This window comes from Callospermophilus lateralis, chromosome 4 (assembly GCF_048772815.1).
Source record: "Callospermophilus lateralis isolate mCalLat2 chromosome 4, mCalLat2.hap1, whole genome shotgun sequence".
Taxonomy (NCBI): Eukaryota; Metazoa; Chordata; class Mammalia; order Rodentia; family Sciuridae; genus Callospermophilus; species Callospermophilus lateralis.
The window spans coordinates 164,672,436-164,685,813 of record NC_135308.1 but is presented as its reverse complement, the minus strand read 5'-3'; the positions used below and the strand labels follow the sequence as shown (position 1 = coordinate 164,685,813).

The 13,378-nt window shown below is 56.8% G+C and overlaps 1 protein-coding gene across 3 annotated transcripts in view; it reads right to left on the bottom strand.

Moving 5' to 3' along the window:
* The window catches only part of Tbc1d22a (TBC1 domain family member 22A), a 324,253-nt gene that overhangs the window by 23,939 nt on the left and 286,936 nt on the right, over positions 1 to 13,378 (bottom strand). The window lies entirely within an intron of this gene.

Sequence of the window (13,378 nt, the reverse complement as noted above, 5' to 3'; positions counted from 1 at the left end):
TGCTGTACCCTCAGGTAAGCAAACACAGACTCCCAGAGCCAGAGGGCATCTGCATGTGACCTGGAGGGGTGACAAGCATGGACCCCAGGGCCTGAGTCAGAGCGGGGTCTGGGTTTAGAGTGCTCCCGCTCTTCCTGCCTCCTTCCCGAGCACTGGCAACCACCACAGCAGAGAGAAGGGACGAGATCAGCGTCGAGGGGCCGCCGGGGGCCCACCTTCCACAAGGCGCTCCAAACAGTGAGGATGGACTTGAGTTTTCCAGGTGGAGGGCCCTGCCCGCTGCTCTGGCAGTGTTCGTGGTTTAGACGTGAGGAGTCCCCAGCAGCTCATGTGTGGGACAATGCAAGAAAGTTCAGGGTGAAGCGATGGTTATGAGATGCTGAACTATCAGTGCACTAATTCTCCCCGATGGGGTTAACTGGCTGGTGCCTGGGGCAGGGGAGGCTGGAGGAGCTGGGTCACTGGGGCGAGCCTTGGGGTTGTATTTGTTCCTGGTGAGGGCATGCTCTCTCTGCCTCCTGGTGCCACTTCCCGGCTGCTTTCCTCCTCCACGCTCTTCTGCCATAGTGTCTGCCTCCCCTCGGGCTAGAGAAATGGAGCCTCAGGCTGTGGACCGAGACCTCTGAGACCACGAGCTACACGTAAGCTTTTCCTCCCGACGGTTCTTGTCCGGTCTTTTGTCACAGCAGTGGAAAAGCTGCCTAAAGCAGGCAGGATGGTGAAGACACCTCAGCATGGTGACTCTGGGCAAGGGGGCAGGACTGCAGCAGGGGACAGGAATGTAGACAGTGAGGGACAGGAAGTCAGATGGCACCCTCTCCCTCAGAAGAGCAGCAAAGGCTGGGAAAGAGCAGAGCAGCAGCACCTTGCCAGCCTGCCAGCCTCCTTCACCCTCGGGGGGCGGGCATCAGTCCAGACACACGGAGCCCCCTTCCCTTGAGGGGCCAGGGTTGTGTCTGACCAGAGGAGGAAGAAGCAAGAGATGAGCAGTGGTCACTCAGGCGGTGGGGGTGGCAAATGGCCACAGGGTCACGGAAGGCAGGCTGTGAAGGACGCAGGGGTCATGTGCCCACAGTGCATGACTTCCAGCATGAGGACAATGACGTGCGCAGGAGAGCCACACCAGGCCCATGGCACGCGAACAGCTCCAGGGAAGGACCATGTCACAGCAACCCTGAGACGTGCCCGCCGTGGTGCTGAGAACCTATGTTCTCACCTTCCCTCTCCTGCTGTGGAAATGCACCACCTGAGGCTGAAAAACTCGGCAATGGCTAAGAGACAAATACAAAAACGGAACAGAGACATGAATGGCTGCCAGCGGTGGGCAGGGCTGGGAAGAGGGTGGGACGCTGTCCTTCAAAACGTGCAGCTTGGACAGCGTGGACACTGTGCATGCTTAAAGTGTGGGTGTGGGACACAGGTCTCTGGGAACAGCCCGCCCCTTCCCCTAGCTCTGTGACTTGAGGAAATGCTATGTGGGGGAAGCCACCAGGTTGGCAGACCTTGGCATCTCCATAGGCCAGCAAGGGTCGTGAAACCAAAGGTCAATGGCCTCTCAACTATGCTGTCATTCGTGAGAAATCGCAATGGCACCGCACCCGCTTCCCAGCAGGCACGCTGAGACCACTGGTGGTGTGCCTGGCAGCTCCAGCGAGACCAGGCCACTGCCTAAGAGGTGGTGGCATTCGCTATGGCACAGTCAAGACAAAAACACGAGGGGAACAAATGACCCTGAGACCTGGATGCTCAGTGAACAGGTGCACAGATGCCAGCCCAGCCCAATCAGGCAGGTGGCCAGCACAGAGGTCCTCAGATGGGGCGACCTTGGGCTCACTGGGCCCACAGTCACACAGCCTCAACCGATATGTGAACACTGGGGTTTGGATGGGCTGCGAAGGTGGGCAACACCCTGAAGGCCTTGAGCACAGAGTGGACATCACCTCATGCCCTGGGGGTCTGAGGTGACTGTTAGGGTGCCAGCATGGCCCCAGGTCACACAGGCTGAAGTCTCAGCTGCTTGTCCTCAGAGGAAGTGGGATTCATCTCAGAGGGATGACTGAATACACAGGTGTGTCTGCAACCCCATGCAGATGCCATTTCTTTCAAACCTGCCCTTCGAGTCAGTTGTTAAAGGTAAAGTGACCAAGCTCATCTGGAATCAATGAGGCACCCACGGCACTCCCTGGAAGTCACCAATCAGGAGGGCAGGGCAAGCACGTCCTCCCTACTACAAGGTTCTGCATCAGGGTGGGCAGGACCCCGGGACTGGCTGAGTGGACCAGTTCCTCTTGCCTCCCCCAGCTACCTTGCTGAGTCTCCAAGGGGACATCTCTGGAGGAAGCAGTGAGGAACAGAGGGAAGTGTGGAGAGGATGACCAGAGGGGGGGATGGGCCAGGGGGTGAGGACTGTGTCCATGCCTCAGGGGCTCCTGCAGGCTGGGCGTGAGCGGCTTAGGGGCCTAGGTGAAGACTGGGCCCAAGAGAAGGAGCGCCAGGCACTCTCCATGAGAACAGGCACCTGGACGCTCTTTGGCAAGCCTGGGTCTGAGGACAGTGTGCTCTTTGTGCCTAGAGCCTCCTGCCACTTGGAAAACACTCACTGTTCAGACAAGGACCCTGAAGCAGAGGTCCCCGCTCCCTGCTCACTAGGGCAGAGAGAGTGGCTGGCCAAGCACGAAAGCGAATGCCACTTGACAGGAAGTCTGCTTGCAGTAACAGAAGCACAAGGGTCATCGTGCCAAAGGAAATCCAAACACTCCTAGACGAGGCAAAGCAGTTTTCTTCAGGACTATTTAGGCAAGAATTCCCCATTTGCAAATAGAGAAAGGGTTTGTTTTTCAGAGATTAAAAAAACAGCCAATTCTTTCCTGCCTTGCTTCCTAAGAGATTCCAACGTTGTGTGCAGGCACGATGTGAGTACATGTCTGTGTGCATAAGCAAGAGTACAGTGTGCCTGTGCACTGTGTGTGCCCAAGTGCATGTGTGTGTGTGTGTGTCCCTGTGAGCCTGTGTGTGAAAAACCATCAGCTCAGGCGCCTGCCCTGTCTGGTGGAGAGGTACAGAGACATTCCGGAATGCCTCTCCTCACTGTTCCACCCCTCCTGGGGACAATGACCCCCCACCCCAGTCTAGGCAGGGCAAAGGGCCTTTGCCTCCGTGCCCCTGCCTAGAGTCAAGGGTCCCTGGGCTGCCCTACTGGAAAGGGGCTCCACTAGTGGGACTCCACATCTCCTGCACCCCTTCAGCTGGGAGAACACTGCTGGCCTTGACCACAGCCACACCACTGCAGCCCAGAGCATCTTCACAGAACTTCCACCTCTCAAGTGACCCCTCCCTGCCACCCTCACAGATGGCACCAAACCCCTCCTAGGAGGCTCTGTCTCCTCAGCTGGCCACTCTGGCCCTCGTTCTAGGGAGTACCACGGCTCTCCTGGCCTCCTGCATCCTCCCTTCTACATGGTCCTGGGCCCTGGTAACACAATGCTCTGCAGGGCAGGTGGGGTATGGAGGAGCAGAGGCCCTGTAGGAAGGGCCTAGGTGGCTTGCACAGGGTCTGCTGCCCACTGCCCGATGGGCACCCACAAGGCTGGATATGCTCTCCTGTGCTGTTCTGCCCAAGGGAAACACTGCTGTCTGCCCCCTTGCCTCCCTGTAAGTTCCTTCCTCCTGACCCTCAGCACCATACCCCATCTCACTCTTGGTCCACTGGCCCCGCCTGTCCCCTCTGGCAGACCAAGGCCAACCTGGTGCTCCACGGATCTGGACCTCCAGTTAGCCCGCCTGCTCTATGGTGAAGTCCCCACCACCCTCTGCAGCTCCCCACAAGGACTACTTCCAGCTGTGAGTGCATCTGCCACCAACCTACTACGTGCAGACACCATGGACAGTGTCCTCCTCCCGGGCTTCCCAAAGCCACCCAGCATGGGAGGCCAGGTCTGGGCCCCTGGAGGCCTGTTCCACAGTCCTGCTGCGCCTCCCAGTGGCATGGACCATGCTGCAACGCAGTCGCCTCCAGTGGCCCAGAGGCAGAGTCCACTGAGAGACTTGGTTTCCACTCACCCAATGTTGTCTTTAAAACATCTGGAAATGGTAGGAAGGAGGCAATTGATCTTTGCTTTGGCATTTCATGACATTTGCTGCTTCAAGTGAACATTGGGTGAAACAAACCCACGCAAGGCAGATGGAAGGACATGCCGACTCAGGGCCATCTGCCAACCAGCAGGCAGGACGATGTCCCCGAAATAAGTAACTGGGCCCAGGGTGTATGTGACTCAGGACAGTGGTGGACATTCCCAGAGGAAGCTGGACTTCCAAGCAAAGCATACAGAGACACAAGCCTGTCAGGACCACGGGCAGAAAGGCCACCTGCCAGTTGGCGCACAGCACAACGCTAGGGAGAGGTCTGGCTAGAGGACATGCAGTCAAGGTCACAGGGGCCAGAGACACCAGGGACTTCAGGATAAGGGTCTCGAGTGGCCTCTAACAGAAGTCCATGCTGCCCCAAGCAGGAGGAGGAAACACCACCCAGAACGCATTCAGGTTCTCTGGCTTCATGCCTGACTGAAGGCTGGGGAGGCCAGGGGAGGCCGAGGCCCTCCCACCACCAGCCTTCCTGAGGTGCTAGCAGACAGAAGAGCAAGGGATACCCTTCGGCTTCTGAGTGGGGTTGGAGCTGGTGGACCTAAGGAGACATTATTCCAGGGAAAAGAAACTCCAGGTAGACCTCTCCCCCAAGTAGGTGCTGTCTCCTACCCCTCCTCCAGGTGTAATTCCAGATTAGAAAGTGACCTTGAGAACAGCCTTCCTACCCAGCCTGGGAATTCCAAGCAGGCAGGGAAGCAGGGCCCGTGGCCACCTGGGCACCATCATATGAGGCCAGGGGCAGGTGAGAAGAAAGGCCACTTGTGCCTCCCTGCACACCTTCTGCACACAGAAGCTTGGCTGGGTGTCTGTAAAGCTTGGGGCCGGGGCTCTTACTGTCTTCCAGTTCTTTGTGCCTACAGATGTCTGAGACTCTGCTGTCTTTCCTAGTTGTTTCTTTACCAGAGATCCCTGAAGTCTGAGACCAGGGCATTTGGCTTCCACAGTGCTTAGAATGCGTTCTGGGAGCAAACTGCCATGTTCTTCGGGAGGAGTGCTCCTGTTTTGGACAGGCTGTCCCCAGCACCTTCCTGAACACCTACCTGGGCCTCTGGTCACTGTAAGCCACCTTTTAGTGTGAGGTTTACCAGCCACAGAAGTTACATCACTTCTAGTTCCAGTCAGTGGAGGTGACTGTGGCTAGGGGTGTCCAGCACAGACTCTTATTCCTGCTCCATTCAGAGCGAAGCCTCAGAGGAGACGGAACACAGGATCCCAGTGCTGTCCGTGTGTCTGTCGTGAGTTCATTAGCTTGGGCTCTTCCTCCCTGCCCCGTGGCTGTGTGCAGCACAGCTGGACCAGAGCCTGGGAAGCGGGTGCCTTTGCACAAACATCAACTCTGGTGCCGCCTGCTCCTGTTCTGAAGAACCCAGGCACCCTGTGCGAGCACAGCCAGCGGGCTCCACTCGGACCTCCTCATGATAAAAAAGCAGGCACCTCCTGATCTGGACAGGCTGACCCAGGCACTCCCCAGGTGCTAGTGGTTGTGGGTCTGAAATAGTCTTCAGTGTGCTAGAAGACTTTCTCTTATTTCTATTTAATTAAGAGTAGTTTTTCCTTCCTATGACACTCAGGAAAAGCTACTGGGTATCCTCAGATATCCCGTGGCCTGTGCCTGGGTGGACTGACGGTGTGCAGAATGCTCAGCACAGCAGGCAGGGCTTGGCTGTCACCCTGCTCTCACCCCTGCTGTGAGTGGGAGTGGGTGGTGAGGGTGTGCCTCGTGCCAGCCCACCCGGCTGCTCAGGGGGATGCCGTTGATGGTAAACACCAGCATTTCTCCTGGGATCTGGGTTTCCGGTTAGAGGGGGATAACGCTGGACCAGCCTCACCAGAAACCTGGGTCTCTAGGCTTCCAGTGGGCTTTCCTGGTGTGGCGCCTCACGGTTGCTGCAGGGAGAGCTTCCTTCCCATGGCCCCTCAGGAGGAGCCTGAGGAGCCTGCCCCTGCTCCCCACACCACCTGCAGGCTGGACCTGGCAGTGTCACAGTGACAAGTCTTGGCCACTGAGACTTGTGAGTCCTAAGAAGCCCAGGCGGTAATGGTGGGACCCCAACACAGGAGATTTGCCAACACAAACCAATTCAAAATTCCTAGTGTAAAAAGGTTTTATGGAGTATTTTTTAGTTAACATATTGATTAATTAAATTTGTTGGCATATCATTAAGAATATTTTTATTTATACTGCAATAAAAATTAGATCCTAATTTTTAATCTGATTCGTATGTGTGTCTTCTTTCGTATTAGCAATAGCTCTGTTCAATGCATGTTTATATGTGCACCTTCCTGGGCATGGCATGATGAGGGCAGAGTTACCCAGTGAGCAGGGCCTGGAGTCGCCCTGAGCTGTGCTCCTGACATTCACGTACACACGTGACCCTACTGCGCACACACAGGACTTTAGTGTGCACCTGACGTACGCATGCACACGTGACTCTAGGCTACAGTCCAAACCGGGTTTTAGTCAGTTTGTATCACTGTGGCCAAAGCACCTGAACAACCCAGAGGAGGCACCGTGTATTCTGGTTCAAGTTTCAGAGGTTCAGGCCTTGGCTGGCTGCCTCCACAGCCTCGGGCTTAAGGTGAGGCAGAATGTGAGCTGGGAAGGTGTGGCACTACACCAGGAAGCAGAGAGAGAGGCTCCCCTCACCTGGGACAAAATATAAACCCCAGAGGCTCCGCAGGGGCCACCCCCCTAGCCACACCCACCTGCCTACAGTTGTCCCCCAGTGGATCCATATGGGTGGATCCACCCTCTGACGAAGTTACAACTCTGAGTCTCGTCCTTTCACCTCTGAACATTCCTGCACCGTATCACACATGGGCCTCTGGGGACACCTCCTACCTCCCATAACAGCCCCCACATTCTTATGGGAACAACTGCCCCACGAGTCCTGAGGCGGGGTCTCTGGGAGCAGGTTAGGCCTCTTGCACAGCAGGCGTGAGCTGGCCGCTCTGCAGTCTACCTGCATGCCACGTGAGCCCCCAGCAACCAGGCACCACCCTAGAAGCAGAAGGCAGCATCGCCACACCCCTCTCCCCTTCTCCCCCAGCCTCTAGAGCTCGAGACAAGAACGCCCGCTGCTTATGAATCACCCAGCAACGAAGCAGACGAAGGCCCTCCACACTGAAGGAGAGACGGGTGGACAGACACAGCCACTGCCCCAAAGTCACCAATACCAACATGGAGACAGGCCACGGGCCCCAGCTGCCTTGCTCTGTGAGGTGGAATGCCAGTCCACTTCTCTGAGATTGTGGATGAAGCCACTGGAAGCACACCTGCTGGCCGTCAAGGTAAGGCTTTGGCAATACTGGAATTTATTCCCAAATTAGGGGTCCAACAGGCTGTTGAACCTTTTTAAACCTTATCTCCAGGCAGTTTTAGCATTTTATATTCTCCCCAAATACAAAAACTCCTCTTTCCTGGCACTGAGGATGGCGCCCATGCCCCGCTGCTGGGCTCGGCCTCTGCAGCCCTTTCTTATGCCCCAGCTGCGCCTGGCGCTCTGCTCTCGGCCTCCACCCAGCCATGTCTTCACTCAATTCCTTTGTCAGCTTGACTAGAGGATGGCTTTATTTTTCTCCTTTAACTTTCTGAGTTAAAGGCTTAGCTTATTTCTTTAAAAAATGTTTTTAGATAATAAAAGCACTGTGGCTTTGAATGTGATTATGGGACCCGCACTGGCCATGCCACTTATGTTTAATTATCTTTCTGTGACCACAGGATCGTTTTCCTCTCAACCCGTGCCATCCTGAAGAGGGTTCTTTCTTCAACAGCCGAGGTTTGACCACCTACTGTCCATGTCACTGCTGTCTGGTGTAAAGGACGCTCAGGCACACAGCAAGCTTGCTTCATGACTGCTTTCTGATTTTGAAAGATCTAGGGCTTCAGTTAGACAACCAATTTCTGAGTGCCACAAGGGCTCTCAGAAAAAGACGTGCTCTGTAGCACCTGCCTCTGCAGGCTCAGCACCCCTGGCACCTGCCTCAGACCCAGCGATGCCCTCCGTCCCCGACACAGTGCAGGCTCTTCCCACATGTGTCCTCCCACTTCTGTAAGTCACACACGGTTTAAATTCAGGTCTACCAGGAAAGTACACAGACCCTAGTTCCAAAAATGGCATGGCCCAGGGCAGCCACCTAGCCCCAGAAACAGATGGCATGGTCCCCTGCCTGACCACTGGCCCGGAGGCACTGCTGTGGCCTCTGTACCATGCCACATTCTCGGGATGTGCACCCGGCTACAGCTATGGCACAGAGTGAGCATCTCCTCCTCTGCACCCAAGAAGGTGCCATCTGGCTTCCTCACAGCCCAGTGTCCCTGCCCCTCTGCCTGTTCTTTTACTTGTGGCTAGAGGGCTCCTGCTAGTCCAGCTGTTAGCTGACCCTCTGGCTCTGTAGCTCCTTCGGTCAGTTCCCATCCTACCTCCTCCCAACAGCTATTCCTCAGCCTCAGTCACCGCTTCCCACTTCCCTCCCCTGGACTGTGTCCTGGGTCCTCTTTCCAAGGCACCTCTCTGGTCACCCCTTCCACTGCTGAGCCTGACGCTCCCCACCCTGGTGGTAGGGTCTGCTCTCCCCTCTTGCCCAGGGCCTCTCCCCACTCACCACCCAGCACTCCCCATGCTGGGCACCAAATGACTTCCCTCTGTAGTACAGGCACTTGCCAGGTCCACTCTGCGAGGGAAATGCCATCCTGCGCTCTCTTTGGTCCTCTGCCCAACTGGCTCCCAGCACCTTGACCTGCTCCTTCTATTCCCTGGTAACTGCACCAGGTGCCCATAACAAAGCATGGTGCTGACCCTGAGGAGCAGTCCTTCACTTTTGTCCCTGGAGTCCAGCTGGCCCTGCCCTCAAGGCAGAAATGGCACAGGGAGTTCACTGAATGAACAAGAAAAAATCCACAGGCCGTAAGGACAGGCTGTGAGGACATGCTGTGAGGACAGGCCCCGAGCATGCAGAAAGCAAACCAGATGGGGCTGGGCATGGTCGAAGCCCTAACCTGTTCTTATCTGGTTTCCCTGCCAGGTGGCTACAGATGTCACAGACCCCACCTGAGACTCAAAGAAGGAGAAGAGGGGGCTCCTGGGCCAAGCCCTGCAGACCACACCGGTGGGGCTACTTCCTGTACACCCAGGAGCTCTCACCTGGACGTGGGGCCCATAGCCAGGCAGAGCTCAACAGAAACTTGTGTCCAGAACCAGGGCCTTGCCCCCCGCCTCCTTCATAGGCCTACGGGGTAGGCATTTCCCATGAACACAGAGAGGCTGTCTCCAAATGAGGCAGGGCCCAGCCACCCTTCAATCAGGTGTGCACACACGCTCAGGTACGGGGCTCCTGGGAGAAGCTCAAGGTTTCAGGACATGCCATACCCTGCCCACCAGAAATTACCTGAGCACAACTCTGCAAAGGGCCCCTTCAATCTTGTCAAATGCCACTGTCTTTAGACCAAAACCAAACATGCCAGGTCCTTGCACATGCAGAGGATTCCCAACCTCACAGTGCACCTCCGGACCCAGACACCTCTGGGCCAGTTCTCGTAGCTAGCAGGGCAAGACGGAGCCTGCCTGGGTGCGTCTCTCATCAAGAGCACAGCCATGGAGTGGCTCCAGTGGGAACTGCTAGCAGGGAGGGCTGCCGGGAAGGAGAACCACAGCAGGTGGCCAGAAAGGGCTGCAGCGGGTCCCCAGTGAAGCCAGAGCAGGAGGCTGAGACCCCTGAAGATGAGGTGGGCATGACGCAAAGGTTCTAGGGTGAATCATTTTCAAACTTTCTAAGAGTCAGAAAAGCCAGCATTTAAGCTTAACGTACACCCCACAGGGGTCAAAGCCAGCACACAATGGCCTCGCAAGAAATATGCGTGTCCTGTGTCCTGTGTCCTGCTTAGGGCTTGTGCTGCAGTGACAGAGCCCTTTCTCTGAGCACAGGGACGTGTTGCAGCCGGCCATTTGCAGGCTTACAGGGAGGTGTGTAGGCCCAAACTGGCCAGAGGAACCAGCAGGCCCCAACGGATGGCACGGGCCTTGGAGGTCTCTCACCACACAAGGACAGTGGAGGGTGCCCAGCAGACCCCAGGGACACTAGAAACTCCACACAAAGGATCTCCTTTCACCCCAAGGACCCTACAAGATCTGATTGGGAAAAGCAGCCAGGAGGGCAGAGCCCAAGCTGTGGGAAGTGAGGGTGGAACCCAGCAGCAGGCCTCAGCAAGAGACGCCAGCTTGACGGCCACTCTGCACTTTATGTGCTTGGTGGGTGGACGCCCAGAGGGAGTGCCCAGGGCTACTCAGTCAGAGCCAGGCTGCAGAAACAGATGCCAAGGTAGGTAGGCGCCCGCGGGAAAGCCTTCCCAAGGACAGGCAGCTCTGGCAGGGACAGAGTGCAACCACTGAACCCCAGTGCCGGAGGAGAAGGCTCCTCCTCTCCAGAGGGTACCCCTGCCCAGGGACCAGCAGACCACCTAGCCCGAGTCCCTGCCCTAAGACCCTTGCCCAATGGCCCCGAGTAGCCCCTCCACATTCACAGAATGGCTATAACCATCCAGAATTCCAGCTGCAACAGTCTCAAAAGCTAAGGGGCACCGGAAGGGGTGGCACCTCAGCCCTCACCCTCCCTCCTCAACCCCATGCCTGGCCTACCATCTAGTACCAACAGAGCCCCAGGAATACCACCCTCAGAATAAGATTCCTCCTATGACAATGTCTTAAAACAACCCAGGATTTCCCAATGGGCAAATCACAATGCCACAGGTTGAGTGCTTTGAGCCGTCTGTAGTGAAGATTCTCTTGCTGGAGACTTCACGTCCTGGGTCCCACCCACCCAGCCTGCCCTTCACAGCGTACCACGTTTCCCGAAATGTCAGGATCATAAATGCCAATTCTCCCATGCTCACCAGGACTCCTTGGGTTCTTGCTTCAATTTGTATTTCCTCTTCCTATCTCCTTTCCTGTTTAGTTCAACTCTCCACAGCACATGCTGGGTTCACCTAGTGCTCTCTATCCACTTCCCGTGATACCAAAGCACCAGTCTGTTCTGAGCTTAGAGGGGGAAACTTCATCCCGTGGCTCCTGTGCCAGGCCCTGCCATCCCCACCAGGCTGCAGGGCTGCGCAGGCTCTGGCCTGTGCCCTGGTGGTCACCACACCTATGCCTGATTCTGGGCAGCATCCCCCACCCTGCTTTAGACTCAAGGTGAGCACACGAAGCTCAGAGGAGGAGGGCTGGACATTCTCACCAGCTGCCCTGAGTGCCTCTGACCAGCACAGCACTGTCTGCAGCCCAAGAGCAAGCAGACTACACTTCTGAAGTGTGTTGGAAAGCGCAGCTGGCAACAGCGGCCACCCTGCCCTTCAGAGCCTCAGATGGGCTGTCCATGGCCCCTTGTGTCCAGAGGCTGTTCCTACATTTGGCCCTCCACCATGAGGGGCTCTCATGATTACTTTGGTCCCCAGGGCACATATAACATGTCTCTGCAAGAATAAAGAATAAGCAAGAACAAAGGTGCCTGGAAATGCCCACGGCCAGTGCGCACCTGGTCTGCCTTGAGCCACCTTGAGGGATGGGCCAGAGCAGCACTGGCCCTGCTGGGGAGCAACCAGAGAACCTAACCCCTCACTCTTCACTAGAACGGGAACATCATTCCAGGCTGCAGCACGTCTCACACACGTGCAGCCCCGGGCCAGTCCAGAGTGGGCTCCAGAGGCTCTGGGTGCCGCAGCACGCAGCCCGGCTCCAGATAGTGCACCGCAGGCTTCTCCTACCTACCCCAACCCCAGTGTGGTCAGTCCCTCAAGGTGGCTTCTGGGAATGCTATTTCCCACCTGGTGAAGCCACACAGTGATGGCAGGAACACTAAGTGGCCAGGTCAGTCCTGAACCCTGTCTCCTGGGGGCAGGAGGCAACTGGATCTGGAACAAGTTCTCCAGGAGACCTCTGGGAGCCAGCTGGGGCACAGGAATGCACGTCTCCCACACTGGCCACGGTCACACTGAGAGCAGTCACTGGTCCCAGGGAGGCTGAGCCCCTCGCCCTTCAATAAGCAGGCCAGCTGGTCAGTGGCCTTCACAGGCAGCCCTGCTTGCCAGTACCCCTGGAGATGAGAGTGCTTTCTGCAGGAGAAGGAGGCAGTGGGCGTATGAGGAGACGGGGTACATTACCAGCATTTATTCTGCCTTCTTTGGTGGCAGGGAAGTCACAGCCTCTCTTAGGCTTCTAGGCTCTGGAGTGTAGAGGTAGGAGAGGAGCAGGTGGCCCAGGGGCCTTGACCCAGCAGCCCTGCACACCCGACGCGGCAGGCATGATGGCCTGTGCGCGCGTTCACACCTCTACATGCTGGAGGCCTCATGGGGCAACGCAGGAGCAGTGGCTGGCTGAGGCTGGCTCCAGTGCCCCCAGTGACACAACTGAGCCCACGCTAACAAGAGGGCAGCAGCTGGGCTGGAGATAACCTTACTCCTCCTCCCCAGGGAGCACTTGGGACGCGTGGGCAGGCTGGGCCCGATCTGCCTGGCTGGGGCCCTGTTGGCAACTTCTGGCCCCACAGAGGCCTCGCCTGTCTAGCCTCTCCTGGTGTCTGGCCTAGAAGCAGGAGGCAGTGCAGGGGAATGTCCATGACTCACCACAGCCCTCAGAGGGCAGTGGGCGGCAGGGATGCTTGGAGCTGTCTCACAAGCACAGGGGTGCAGAACAAGCAGGCCAGGAAGCTGTCTCAAGTCACCATAGTGGGGCAAGAGGACTATGGGGTAACCTAGCCTGCCCTATCACCTATGAGATGGGGGGCTCAGGGTGAGGTGGAGAGTGACCCTGGCACATCAGTGTGGGGTTCAGTCCCGATACTGGCAGTGTCCTCTTCGCTGCTCCCCTGGTCCCACCCCTGTCCAGGATATGGGCCCTGGGCCTGCTCTGGGTAGGTAACAGGCAGACTTCTGTCCGTACCTCAGGTAATGGTGGCTGTCAACCCCCAGTGGCCAACCACCCCCATGCTTTTTGGACCACCATTTAGAAGAGTTATTGGGGGTGGACCAGGGCCTGGGGACTCAGTCCATGTGACATCCCCTGGGTGGGGCACAGTGCCTGGCAGATGCACAGTGTTATGGTCTGGATATGAGGTGTCCCCCCAAAGCTCTTGCATGTGGGAGACATGCAAGAAGGTTCAGAGGAGAAATCATTGGATTGTGAGAGTCTTAACCCAATCAGAAATTAATCCCGGATGGGATGACCTGGGTGGTCTCTGGAGGCAG